The sequence below is a fragment of the Chiloscyllium punctatum genome, chromosome 30, assembly GCF_047496795.1.
Source record: "Chiloscyllium punctatum isolate Juve2018m chromosome 30, sChiPun1.3, whole genome shotgun sequence".
In the NCBI taxonomy this organism is placed as follows: domain Eukaryota; kingdom Metazoa; phylum Chordata; class Chondrichthyes; order Orectolobiformes; family Hemiscylliidae; genus Chiloscyllium; species Chiloscyllium punctatum.
In genome coordinates this window covers 270,549-283,551 of record NC_092768.1, presented here as the reverse complement: position 1 = coordinate 283,551, position 13,003 = coordinate 270,549, and the positions used below count along the sequence as shown (strand labels likewise).

General features: G+C 50.3%; 8 non-coding genes across 8 annotated transcripts; all 8 read right to left on the bottom strand.

The window, feature by feature from the left end:
• Positions 1–190: 190 nt before the first annotated feature.
• trnad-guc (transfer RNA aspartic acid (anticodon GUC)) lies at positions 191–262 on the bottom strand. Its single transcript has one exon. It is a non-coding gene; the product is annotated as a tRNA-Asp (tRNA).
• A 1,740-nt stretch (positions 263–2,002) lies between these two features.
• Positions 2,003–2,074, bottom strand: trnad-guc (transfer RNA aspartic acid (anticodon GUC)). Its single transcript has one exon. It is a non-coding gene; the product is annotated as a tRNA-Asp (tRNA).
• Positions 2,075–3,814: 1,740 nt separating this feature from the next.
• On the bottom strand, positions 3,815–3,886 carry trnad-guc (transfer RNA aspartic acid (anticodon GUC)). The gene has a single exon. It is a non-coding gene; the product is annotated as a tRNA-Asp (tRNA).
• A 1,743-nt stretch (positions 3,887–5,629) lies between these two features.
• Positions 5,630–5,701, bottom strand: trnad-guc (transfer RNA aspartic acid (anticodon GUC)). Its single transcript has one exon. It is a non-coding gene; the product is annotated as a tRNA-Asp (tRNA).
• A 1,743-nt stretch (positions 5,702–7,444) lies between these two features.
• trnad-guc (transfer RNA aspartic acid (anticodon GUC)) lies at positions 7,445–7,516 on the bottom strand. The gene has a single exon. It is a non-coding gene; the product is annotated as a tRNA-Asp (tRNA).
• A 1,740-nt stretch (positions 7,517–9,256) lies between these two features.
• On the bottom strand, positions 9,257–9,328 carry trnad-guc (transfer RNA aspartic acid (anticodon GUC)). Its single transcript has one exon. It is a non-coding gene; the product is annotated as a tRNA-Asp (tRNA).
• A 1,740-nt stretch (positions 9,329–11,068) lies between these two features.
• Positions 11,069–11,140, bottom strand: trnad-guc (transfer RNA aspartic acid (anticodon GUC)). The gene has a single exon. It is a non-coding gene; the product is annotated as a tRNA-Asp (tRNA).
• Positions 11,141–12,872: 1,732 nt separating this feature from the next.
• trnad-guc (transfer RNA aspartic acid (anticodon GUC)) lies at positions 12,873–12,944 on the bottom strand. The gene has a single exon. It is a non-coding gene; the product is annotated as a tRNA-Asp (tRNA).
• Between the last annotated feature and the right edge of the window lie 59 nt (positions 12,945–13,003).

The window sequence follows — 13,003 nt, the reverse complement described above, 5'->3', positions numbered from 1 at the left end:
AAATGAGGAAGTCTCAAATGATCATCTCCTTGGTAGATGAAAGGACAAGTTGGCCAGGGAGAGCAGAATGGAGAGTATCGTAGGTTTTGTTTGTTGACAAGAGCAGACCGCTCCGCCCTGGGAACGCATGGGACTTGAAATCGGCACTCCTGCATTGAGATATGGAGCTGGCCTCTCAAAATGCCGCAGACTCCCCGGCGGGGAATTGAACCCCGGTCTCCCGCGTGACAGGCGGGGATACTAACCACTATACTACCGAGGATTGGACGACAGCGCACTCTGTCGCATCCGTATTAGGTAGAATGTTCTTATGTGAAATTTGGATTTTGTTGTCAATTTGAGTTCTCCTTTAGATCATCTTCTACCTCTGTGGAGATGATTAAGAGAATAGTTATTGTTGTTTTCATGTTTTATTATTCGACTATCTTTCTTTCAAGTAATCCGCCGCTGCTGCTGCTGCTGTAAAACAGCCTTTTCGTTGTGCCCTACCGTCTGCGTTAAACTTCGTCTGCTGCTGATCCACGCGCGCTCTCCCATTACCTGCTTCTAACAAACTGATTTGTGTACGACAGCACAAATCCAACAGCCTGGCTTCAATTCCCACTGCCAAATGGACTCAGCACGAAAGCTTCCCTTTTTCAAGCTCGTCCCCTCAGGTTCTACTACCACCCATCAATCGCTTCCTCATCAGAGAGCAGTGCTCCCGGAGGACGGTGGGGTGACTTTACTGTACGCTGCATCAGATCTCTCAGCCATGCATTTAACATCGAAACGTAGAAATTAAGTGCAGGAGTAGGCCATTCAGCCCTTCAAGTCAGGCAGAATCCGAGGAGCAGGAAAATCAGGATGCTGCCTCACTTGCTTCGCGTTTCCAGCGCCACTCTGATCGAGACTCTGATTTCCAGCAACTGCAGTCCTCACTTGTTCCATTCAGCCCTTCAAGACACCGCCACCGTTCAATGTGATCACGATTGAACATGTAATTTCAGTAAGCACTCCAGCTTCCTCTCCGTACCCCTGGATCCCTTTAGCTGCAAGGTCTACGTCCGGCTCCCTCTTGAGTGTATCTCACAAACCGGCATAGCCGCATCTTCCTGTGGGAGACAAGTCCACAGGTTCACCACTCTCTGAGAGAAAAATTCTTCCTGAATCGCTTGCCCTTCGTTCGGAGACTGTCACCCCTGGTTCTGGACGCCCCCAACATTGGGAACCGGTGAACTTTTGCTGGGATCCCTCAGTACCAAGCCTGGATCTGCATGGGTTTCTCTTCAGAAGGGTCAGTGTGAATGGCCTGCTTCCACACTGTGGTGCTCCTATGATGCCAACAGTGTAGGTTGAGTACCTGCACGTGCTTTCTCAAGCTTGCCTCTGTGTTGACCTTCATGTTAACCCAGCCACTGGGCTTTGTCCTTCTATCGAGAAGAGCAGACGATGCCACTCAGATGACTTTGACTTTCCACTGTGGGTGTAGTACAGTCTGCCAGCAGCAGGGGATGGTGTTGCATCACCTTAATGGCAGGATCGGGTCCAAACTCTGAGGGGTCTGACCCCTTTTTGATTGGAGCGAGGGAGAGGGGAAAGCTCACTGTCATTTGTCGCTACCGGTTGCTTAAAGGTTTTAATTTGCACGCCGTTTGCGTGCGAGTTATATGCCCACTGACGGGACGAAGTGACAACAAAATCAGAGTGGGAAACAGAAATTGCTGGAGCAAGTCAGCATCTGGAGTGGGGGTGGGGGAAGGGGAAGAAAGCAGACAAGGTTTCTGGTCCGGTGAGCCTTCTTGAGGACGGCAGTTTTCATTTGTCGCCAAAAAATGAGGAAGTCTCAAATGATCATCTCCTTGGTAGATGAAAGGACAAGTTGGCCAGGGAGAGCAGAATGGAGAGTATCGTAGGTTTTGTTTGTTGACAAGAGCAGACCGCTCCGCCCTGGGAACGCATGGGACTTGAAATCGGCACTCCTGCATTGAGATATGGAGCTGGCCTCTCAAAATGCCACAGACTCCCCGGCAGGGAATTGAACCCCGGACTCCCGCGTGACAGGCGGGGATACTAACCACTATACTACCGAGGATTGGACGACAGCGCACTCTGTCGCATCCGTATTAGGTAGAATGTTCTTATGTGAAATTTGGATTTTGTTGTCAATTTGAGTTCTCCTTTAGATCATCTTCTACCTCTGTGGAGATGATTAAGAGAATAGTTATTGTTGTTTTCATGTTTTATTATTCGACTATCTTTCTTTCAAGTAATCCGCCGCTGCTGCTGCTGCTGTAAAACAGCCTTTTCGTTGTGCCCTACCGTCTGCGTTAAACTTCGTCTGCTGCTGATCCACGCGCGCTCTCCCATTACCTGCTTCTAACAAACTGATTTGTGTACGACAGCACAAATCCAACAGCCTGGCTTCAATTCCCACTGCCAAATGGACTCAGCACGAAAGCTTCCCTTTTTCAAGCTCGTCCCCTCAGGTTCTACTACCACCCATCAATCGCTTCCTCATCAGAGAGCAGTGCTCCCGGAGGACGGTGGGGTGACTTTACTGTACGCTGCATCAGATCTCTCAGCCATGCATTTAACATCGAAACGTAGAAATTAAGTGCAGGAGTAGGCCATTCAGCCCTTCAAGTCAGGCAGAATCCGAGGAGCAGGAAAATCAGGATGCTGCCTGACTTGCTTCGCGTTTCCAGCGCCACTCTGATCGAGACTCTGATTTCCAGCAACTGCAGTCCTCACTTGTTCCATTCAGCCCTTCAAGACACCGCCACCGTTCAATGTGATCACGATTGAACATGTAATTTCAGTAAGCACTCCAGCTTCCTCTCCGTACCCCTGGATCCCTTTAGCTGCAAGGTCTACGTCCGGCTCCCTCTTGAGTGTATCTCACAAACCGGCATAGCCGCATCTTCCTGTGGGAGACAAGTCCACAGGTTCACCACTCTCTGAGAGAAAAATTCTTCCTGAATCGCTTGCCCTTCGTTCGGAGACTGTGACCCCTGGTTCTGGACGCCCCCAACATTGGGAACCGGTGAACTTTTGCTGGGATCCCTCAGTACCAAGCCTGGATCTGCATGGGTTTCTCTTCAGAAGGGTCAGTGTGAATGGCCTGCTTCCACACTGTGGTGCTCCTATGATGCCAACAGTGTAGGTTGAGTACCTGCACGTGCTTTCTCAAGCTTGCCTCTGTGTTGACCTTCATGTTAACCCAGCCACTGGGCTTTGTCCTTCTATCGAGAAGAGCAGACGATGCCACTCAGATGACTTTGACTTTCCACTGTGGGTGTAGTACAGTCTGCCAGCAGCAGGGGATGGTGTTGCATCACCTTGATGGCAGGATCGGGTCCAAACTCTGAGGGGTCTGACCCCTTTTTGATTGGAGCGAGGGAGAGGGGAAAGCTCACTGTCATTTGTCGCTACCGGTTGCTTAAAGGTTTTAATTTGCACGCCGTTTGCGTGCGAGTTATATGCCCACTGACGGGACGAAGTGACAACAAAATCAGAGTGGGAAACAGAAATTGCTGGAGCAAGTCAGCATCTGGAGTGGGGGTGGGGGAAGGGGAAGAAAGCAGACAAGGTTTCTGGTCCGGTGAGCCTTCTTGAGGACGGCAGTTTTCATTTGTCGCCAAAAAAGGAGGAAGTCTCAAATGATCATCTCCTTGGTAGATGAAAGGACAAGTTGGCCAGGGAGAGCAGAATGGAGAGTATCGTAGGTTTTGTTTGTTGACAAGAGCAGACCGCTCGGCCCTGGGAACGCATGGGACTTGAAATCGGCACTCCTGCATTGAGATATGGAGCTGGCCTCTCAAAATGCCGCAGACTCCCCGGCGGGGAATTGAACCCCGGTCTCCCGCGTGACAGGCGGGGATACTAACCACTATACTACCGAGGATTGGACGACAGCGCACTCTGTCGCATCCGTATTAGGTAGAATGTTCTTATGTGAAATTTGGATTTTGTTGTCAATTTGAGTTCTCCTTTAGATCATCTTCTACCTCTGTGGAGATGATTAAGAGAATAGTTATTGTTGTTTTCATGTTTTATTATTCGACTATCTTTCTTTCAAGTAATCCGCCGCTGCTGCTGCTGCTGCTGTAAAACAGCCTTTTCGTTGTGCCCTACCGTCTGCGTTAAACTTCGTCTGCTGCTGATCCACGCGCGCTCTTCCATTACCTGCTTCTAACAAACTGATTTGTGTACGACAGCACAAATCCAACAGCCTGGCTTCAATTCCCACTGCCAAATGGACTCAGCACGAAAGCTTCCCTTTTTCAAGCTCGTCCCCTCAGGTTCTACTACCACCCATCAATCGCTTCCTCATCAGAGAGCAGTGCTCCCGGAGGACGGTGGGGTGACTTTACTGTACGCTGCATCAGATCTCTCAGCCATGCATTTAACATCGAAACGTAGAAATTAAGTGCAGGAGTAGGCCATTCAGCCCTTCAAGTCAGGCAGAATCCGAGGAGCAGGAAAATCAGGATGCTGCCTCACTTGCTTCGCGTTTCCAGCGCCACTCTGATCGAGACTCTGATTTCCAGCAACTGCAGTCCTCACTTGTTCCATTCAGCCCTTCAAGACACCGCCACCGTTCAATGTGATCACGATTGAACATGTAATTTCAGTAAGCACTCCAGCTTCCTCTCCGTACCCCTGGATCCCTTTAGCTGCAAGGTCTACGTCCGGCTCCCTCTTGAGTGTATCTCACAAACCGGCATAGCCGCATCTTCCTGTGGGAGACAAGTCCACAGGTTCACCACTCTCTGAGAGAAAAATTCTTCCTGAATCGCTTGCCCTTCGTTCGGAGACTGTGACCCCTGGTTCTGGACGCCCCCAACATTGGGAACCGGTGAACTTTTGCTGGGATCCCTCAGTACCAAGCCTGGATCTGCATGGGTTTCTCTTCAGAAGGGTCAGTGTGAATGGCCTGCTTCCACACTGTGGTGCTCCTATGATGCCAACAGTGTAGGTTGAGTACCTGCACGTGCTTTCTCAAGCTTGCCTCTGTGTTGACCTTCATGTTAACCCAGCCACTGGGCTTTGTCCTTCTATCGAGAAGAGCAGACGATGCCACTCAGATGACTTTGACTTTCCACTGTGGGTGTAGTACAGTCTGCCAGCAGCAGGGGATGGTGTTGCATCACCTTGATGGCAGGATCGGGTCCAAACTCTGAGGGGTCTGACCCCTTTTTGATTGGAGCGAGGGAGAGGGGAAAGCTCACTGTCATTTGTCGCTACCGGTTGCTTAAAGGTTTTAATTTGCACGCCGTTTGCGTGCGAGTTATATGCCCACTGACGGGACGAAGTGGCAACAAAATCAGAGTGGGAAACAGAAATTGCTGGAGCAAGTCAGCATCTGGAGTGGGGGTGGGGGAAGGGGAAGAAAGCAGACAAGGTTTCTGGTCCGGTGAGCCTTCTTGAGGACGGCAGTTTTCATTTGTCGCCAAAAAAGGAGGAAGTCTCAAATGATCATCTCCTTGGTAGATGAAAGGACAAGTTGGCCAGGGAGAGCAGAATGGAGAGTATCGTAGGTTTTGTTTGTTGACAAGAGCAGACCGCTCGGCCCTGGGAACGCATGGGACTTGAAATCGGCACTCCTGCATTGAGATATGGAGCTGGCCTCTCAAAATGCCGCAGACTCCCCGGCGGGGAATTGAACCCCGGTCGCCCGCGTGACAGGCGGGGATACTAACCACTATACTACCGAGGATTGGACGACTGCGCACTCTGTCGCATCCGTATTAGGTAGAATGTTCTTATGTGAAATTTGGATTTTGTTGTCAATTTGAGTTCTCCTTTAGATCATCTTCTACCTCTGTGGAGATGATTAAGAGAATAGTTATTGTTGTTTTCATGTTTTATTATTCGACTATCTTTCTTTCAAGTAATCCGCCGCTGCTGCTGCTGCTGCTGTAAAACAGCCTTTTCGTTGTGCCCTACCGTCTGCGTTAAACTTCGTCTGCTGCTGATCCACGCGCGCTCTCCCATTACCTGCTTCTAACAAACTGATTTGTGTACGACAGCACAAATCCAACAGCCTGGCTTCAATTCCCACTGCCAAATGGACTCAGCACGAAAGCTTCCCTTTTTCAAGCTCGTCCCCTCAGGTTCTACTACCACCCATCAATCGCTTCTTCATCAGAGAGCAGTGCTCCCGGAGGACGGTGGGGTGACTTTACTGTACGCTGCATCAGATCTCTCAGCCATGCATTTAACATCGAAACGTAGAAATTAAGTGCAGGAGTAGGCCATTCAGCCCTTCAAGTCAGGCAGAATCCGAGGAGCAGGAAAATCAGGATGCTGCCTGACTTGCTTCGCGTTTCCAGCGCCACTCTGATCGAGACTCTGATTTCCAGCAACTGCAGTCCTCACTTGTTCCATTCAGCCCTTCAAGACACCGCCACCGTTCAATGTGATCACGATTGAACATGTAATTTCAGTAAGCACTCCAGCTTCCTCTCCGTACCCCTGGATCCCTTTAGCTGCAAGGTCTACGTCCGGCTCCCTCTTGAGTGTATCTCACAAACCGGCATAGCCGCATCTTCCTGTGGGAGACAAGTCCACAGGTTCACCACTCTCTGAGAGAAAAATTCTTCCTGAATCGCTTGCCCTTCGTTCGGAGACTGTCACCCCTGGTTCTGGACGCCCCCAACATTGGGAACCGGTGAACTTTTGCTGGGATCCCTCAGTACCAAGCCTGGATCTGCATGGGTTTCTCTTCAGAAGGGTCAGTGTGAATGGCCTGCTTCCACACTGTGGTGCTCCTATGATGCCAACAGTGTAGGTTGAGTACCTGCACGTGCTTTCTCAAGCTTGCCTCTGTGTTGACCTTCATGTTAACCCAGCCACTGGGCTTTGTCCTTCTATCGAGAAGAGCAGACGATGCCACTCAGATGACTTTGACTTTCCACTGTGGGTGTAGTACAGTCTGCCAGCAGCAGGGGATGGTGTTGCATCACCTTAATGGCAGGATCGGGTCCAAACTCTGAGGGGTCTGACCCCTTTTTGATTGGAGCGAGGGAGAGGGGAAAGCTCACTGTCATTTGTCGCTACCGGTTGCTTAAAGGTTTTAATTTGCACGCCGTTTGCGTGCGAGTTATATGCCCACTGACGGGACGAAGTGACAACAAAATCAGAGTGGGAAACAGAAATTGCTGGAGCAAGTCAGCATCTGGAGTGGGGGTGGGGGAAGGGGAAGAAAGCAGACAAGGTTTCTGGTCCGGTGAGCCTTCTTGAGGACGGCAGTTTTCATTTGTCGCCAAAAAAGGAGGAAGTCTCAAATGATCATCTCCTTGGTAGATGAAAGGACAAGTTGGCCAGGGAGAGCAGAATGGAGAGTATCGTAGGTTTTGTTTGTTGACAAGAGCAGACCGCTCCGCCCTGGGAACGCATGGGACTTGAAATCGGCACTCCTGCATTGAGATATGGAGCTGGCCTCTCAAAATGCCACAGACTCCCCGGCAGGGAATTGAACCCCGGACTCCCGCGTGACAGGCGGGGATACTAACCACTATACTACCGAGGATTGGACGACAGCGCACTCTGTCGCATCCGTATTAGGTAGAATGTTCTTATGTGAAATTTGGATTTTGTTGTCAATTTGAGTTCTCCTTTAGATCATCTTCTACCTCTGTGGAGATGATTAAGAGAATAGTTATTGTTGTTTTCATGTTTTATTATTCGACTATCTTTCTTTCAAGTAATCCGCCGCTGCTGCTGCTGCTGTAAAACAGCCTTTTCGTTGTGCCCTACCGTCTGCGTTAAACTTCGTCTGCTGCTGATCCACGCGCGCTCTCCCATTACCTGCTTCTAACAAACTGATTTGTGTACGACAGCACAAATCCAACAGCCTGGCTTCAATTCCCACTGCCAAATGGACTCAGCACGAAAGCTTCCCTTTTTCAAGCTCGTCCCCTCAGGTTCTACTACCACCCATCAATCGCTTCCTCATCAGAGAGCAGTGCTCCCGGAGGACGGTGGGGTGACTTTACTGTACGCTGCATCAGATCTCTCAGCCATGCATTTAACATCGAAACGTAGAAATTAAGTGCAGGAGTAGGCCATTCAGCCCTTCAAGTCAGGCAGAATCCGAGGAGCAGGAAAATCAGGATGCTGCCTCACTTGCTTCGCGTTTCCAGCGCCACTCTGATCGAGACTCTGATTTCCAGCAACTGCAGTCCTCACTTGTTCCATTCAGCCCTTCAAGACACCGCCACCGTTCAATGTGATCACGATTGAACATGTAATTTCAGTAAGCACTCCAGCTTCCTCTCCGTACCCCTGGATCCCTTTAGCTGCAAGGTCTACGTCCGGCTCCCTCTTGAGTGTATCTCACAAACCGGCATAGCCGCATCTTCCTGTGGGAGACAAGTCCACAGGTTCACCACTCTCTGAGAGAAAAATTCTTCCTGAATCGCTTGCCCTTCGTTCGGAGACTGTCACCCCTGGTTCTGGACGCCCCCAACATTGGGAACCGGTGAACTTTTGCTGGGATCCCTCAGTACCAAGCCTGGATCTGCATGGGTTTCTCTTCAGAAGGGTCAGTGTGAATGGCCTGCTTCCACACTGTGGTGCTCCTATGATGCCAACAGTGTAGGTTGAGTACCTGCACGTGCTTTCTCAAGCTTGCCTCTGTGTTGACCTTCATGTTAACCCAGCCACTGGGCTTTGTCCTTCTATCGAGAAGAGCAGACGATGCCACTCAGATGACTTTGACTTTCCACTGTGGGTGTAGTACAGTCTGCCAGCAGCAGGGGATGGTGTTGCATCACCTTAATGGCAGGATCGGGTCCAAACTCTGAGGGGTCTGACCCCTTTTTGATTGGAGCGAGGGAGAGGGGAAAGCTCACTGTCATTTGTCGCTACCGGTTGCTTAAAGGTTTTAATTTGCACGCCGTTTGCGTGCGAGTTATATGCCCACTGACGGGACGAAGTGACAACAAAATCAGAGTGGGAAACAGAAATTGCTGGAGCAAGTCAGCATCTGGAGTGGGGGTGGGGGAAGGGGAAGAAAGCAGACAAGGTTTCTGGTCCGGTGAGCCTTCTTGAGGACGGCAGTTTTCATTTGTCGCCAAAAAATGAGGAAGTCTCAAATGATCATCTCCTTGGTAGATGAAAGGACAAGTTGGCCAGGGAGAGCAGAATGGAGAGTATCGTAGGTTTTGTTTGTTGACAAGAGCAGACCGCTCCGCCCTGGGAACGCATGGGACTTGAAATCGGCACTCCTGCATTGAGATATGGAGCTGGCCTCTCAAAATGCCACAGACTCCCCGGCAGGGAATTGAACCCCGGACTCCCGCGTGACAGGCGGGGATACTAACCACTATACTACCGAGGATTGGACGACAGCGCACTCTGTCGCATCCGTATTAGGTAGAATGTTCTTATGTGAAATTTGGATTTTGTTGTCAATTTGAGTTCTCCTTTAGATCATCTTCTACCTCTGTGGAGATGATTAAGAGAATAGTTATTGTTGTTTTCATGTTTTATTATTCGACTATCTTTCTTTCAAGTAATCCGCCGCTGCTGCTGCTGCTGTAAAACAGCCTTTTCGTTGTGCCCTACCGTCTGCGTTAAACTTCGTCTGCTGCTGATCCACGCGCGCTCTCCCATTACCTGCTTCTAACAAACTGATTTGTGTACGACAGCACAAATCCAACAGCCTGGCTTCAATTCCCACTGCCAAATGGACTCAGCACGAAAGCTTCCCTTTTTCAAGCTCGTCCCCTCAGGTTCTACTACCACCCATCAATCGCTTCCTCATCAGAGAGCAGTGCTCCCGGAGGACGGTGGGGTGACTTTACTGTACGCTGCATCAGATCTCTCAGCCATGCATTTAACATCGAAACGTAGAAATTAAGTGCAGGAGTAGGCCATTCAGCCCTTCAAGTCAGGCAGAATCCGAGGAGCAGGAAAATCAGGATGCTGCCTCACTTGCTTCGCGTTTCCAGCGCCACTCTGATCGAGACTCTGATTTCCAGCAACTGCAGTCCTCACTTGTTCCATTCAGCCCTTCAAGACACCGCCACCGTTCAATGTGATCACGATTGAACATGTAATTTCAGTAAGCACTCCAGCTTCCTCTCCGTACCCCTGGATCCCTTTAGCTGCAAGGTCTACGTCCGGCTCCCTCTTGAGTGTATCTCACAAACCGGCATAGCCGCATCTTCCTGTGGGAGACAAGTCCACAGGTTCACCACTCTCTGAGAGAAAAATTCTTCCTGAATCGCTTGCCCTTCGTTCGGAGACTGTGACCCCTGGTTCTGGACGCCCCCAACATTGGGAACCGGTGAACTTTTGCTGGGATCCCTCAGTACCAAGCCTGGATCTGCATGGGTTTCTCTTCAGAAGGGTCAGTGTGAATGGCCTGCTTCCACACTGTGGTGCTCCTATGATGCCAACAGTGTAGGTTGAGTACCTGCACGTGCTTTCTCAAGCTTGCCTCTGTGTTGACCTTCATGTTAACCCAGCCACTGGGCTTTGTCCTTCTATCGAGAAGAGCAGACGATGCCACTCAGATGACTTTGACTTTCCACTGTGGGTGTAGTACAGTCTGCCAGCAGCAGGGGATGGTGTTGCATCACCTTGATGGCAGGATCGGGTCCAAACTCTGAGGGGTCTGACCCCTTTTTGATTGGAGCGAGGGAGAGGGGAAAGCTCACTGTCATTTGTCGCTACCGGTTGCTTAAAGGTTTTAATTTGCACGCCGTTTGCGTGCGAGTTATATGCCCACTGACGGGACGAAGTGACAACAAAATCAGAGTGGGAAACAGAAATTGCTGGAGCAAGTCAGCATCTGGAGTGGGGGTGGGGGAAGGGGAAGAAAGCAGACAAGGTTTCTGGTCCGGTGAGCCTTCTTGAGGACGGCAGTTTTCATTTGTCGCCAAAAAAGGAGGAAGTCTCAAATGATCATCTCCTTGGTAGATGAAAGGACAAGTTGGCCAGGGAGAGCAGAATGGAGAGTATCGTAGGTTTTGTTTGTTGACAAGAGCAGACCGCTCGGCCCTGGGAACGCATGGGACTTGAAATCGGCACTCCTGCATTGAGATATGGAGCTGGCCTCTCAAAATGCCGCAGACTCCCCGGCGGGGAATTGAACCCCGGTCTCCCGCGTGACAGGCGGGGATACTAACCACTATACTACCGAGGATTGGACGACAGCGCACTCTGTCGCATCCGTATTAGGTAGAATGTTCTTATGTGAAATTTGGATTTTGTTGTCAATTTGAGTTCTCCTTTAGATCATCTTCTACCTCTGTGGAGATGATTAAGAGAATAGTTATTGTTGTTTTCATGTTTTATTATTCGACTATCTTTCTTTCAAGTAATCCGCCGCTGCTGCTGCTGCTGCTGTAAAACAGCCTTTTCGTTGTGCCCTACCGTCTGCGTTAAACTTCGTCTGCTGCTGATCCACGCGCGCTCTTCCATTACCTGCTTCTAACAAACTGATTTGTGTACGACAGCACAAATCCAACAGCCTGGCTTCAATTCCCACTGCCAAATGGACTCAGCACGAAAGCTTCCCTTTTTCAAGCTCGTCCCCTCAGGTTCTACTACCACCCATCAATCGCTTCCTCATCAGAGAGCAGTGCTCCCGGAGGACGGTGGGGTGACTTTACTGTACGCTGCATCAGATCTCTCAGCCATGCATTTAACATCGAAACGTAGAAATTAAGTGCAGGAGTAGGCCATTCAGCCCTTCAAGTCAGGCAGAATCCGAGGAGCAGGAAAATCAGGATGCTGCCTGACTTCCTTCGCGTTTCCAGCGCCACTCTGATCGAGACTCTGATTTCCAGCAACTGCAGTCCTCACTTGTTCCATTCAGCCCTTCAAGACACCGCCACCGTTCAATGTGATCACGATTGAACATGTAATTTCAGTAAGCACTCCAGCTTCCTCTCCGTACCCCTGGATCCCTTTAGCTGCAAGGTCTACGTCCGGCTCCCTCTTGAGTGTATCTCACAAACCGGCATAGCCGCATCTTCCTGTGGGAGACAAGTCCACAGGTTCACCACTCTCTGAGAGAAAAATTCTTCCTGAATCGCTTGCCCTTCGTTCGGAGACTGTCACCCCTGGTTCTGGACGCCCCCAACATTGGGAACCGGTGAACTTTTGCTGGGATCCCTCAGTACCAAGCCTGGATCTGCATGGGTTTCTCTTCAGAAGGGTCAGTGTGAATGGCCTGCTTCCACACTGTGGTGCTCCTATGATGCCAACAGTGTAGGTTGAGTACCTGCACGTGCTTTCTCAAGCTTGCCTCTGTGTTGACCTTCATGTTAACCCAGCCACTGGGCTTTGTCCTTCTATCGAGAAGAGCAGACGATGCCACTCAGATGACTTTGACTTTCCACTGTGGGTGTAGTACAGTCTGCCAGCAGCAGGGGATGGTGTTGCATCACCTTAATGGCAGGATCGGGTCCAAACTCTGAGGGGTCTGACCCCTTTTTGATTGGAGCGAGGGAGAGGGGAAAGCTCACTGTCATTTGTCGCTACCGGTTGCTTAAAGGTTTTAATTTGCACGCCGTTTGCGTGCGAGTTATATGCCCACTGACGGGACGAAGTGACAACAAAATCAGAGTGGGAAACAGAAATTGCTGGAGCAAGTCAGCATCTGGAGTGGGGGTGGGGGAAGGGGAAGAAAGCAGACAAGGTTTCTGGTCCGGTGAGCCTTCTTGAGGACGGCAGTTTTCATTTGTCGCCAAAAAAGGAGGAACTCTCAAATGATCATCTCCTTGGACAAGTTGGCCAGGGAGAGCAGAATGGAGAGTATCGTAGGTTTTGTTTGTTGACAAGAGCAGACCGCTCCGCCCTGGGAACGCATGGGACTTGAAATCGGCACTCCTGCATTGAGATATGGAGCTGGCCTCTCAAAATGCCGCAGACTCCCCGGCGGGGAATTGAACCCCGGTCTCCCGCGTGACAGGCGGGGATACTAACCACTATACTACCGAGGATTGGACGACAGCGCACTCTGTCGCATCCGTATTAGGTAGAATGTTCTTATGTGAAATTT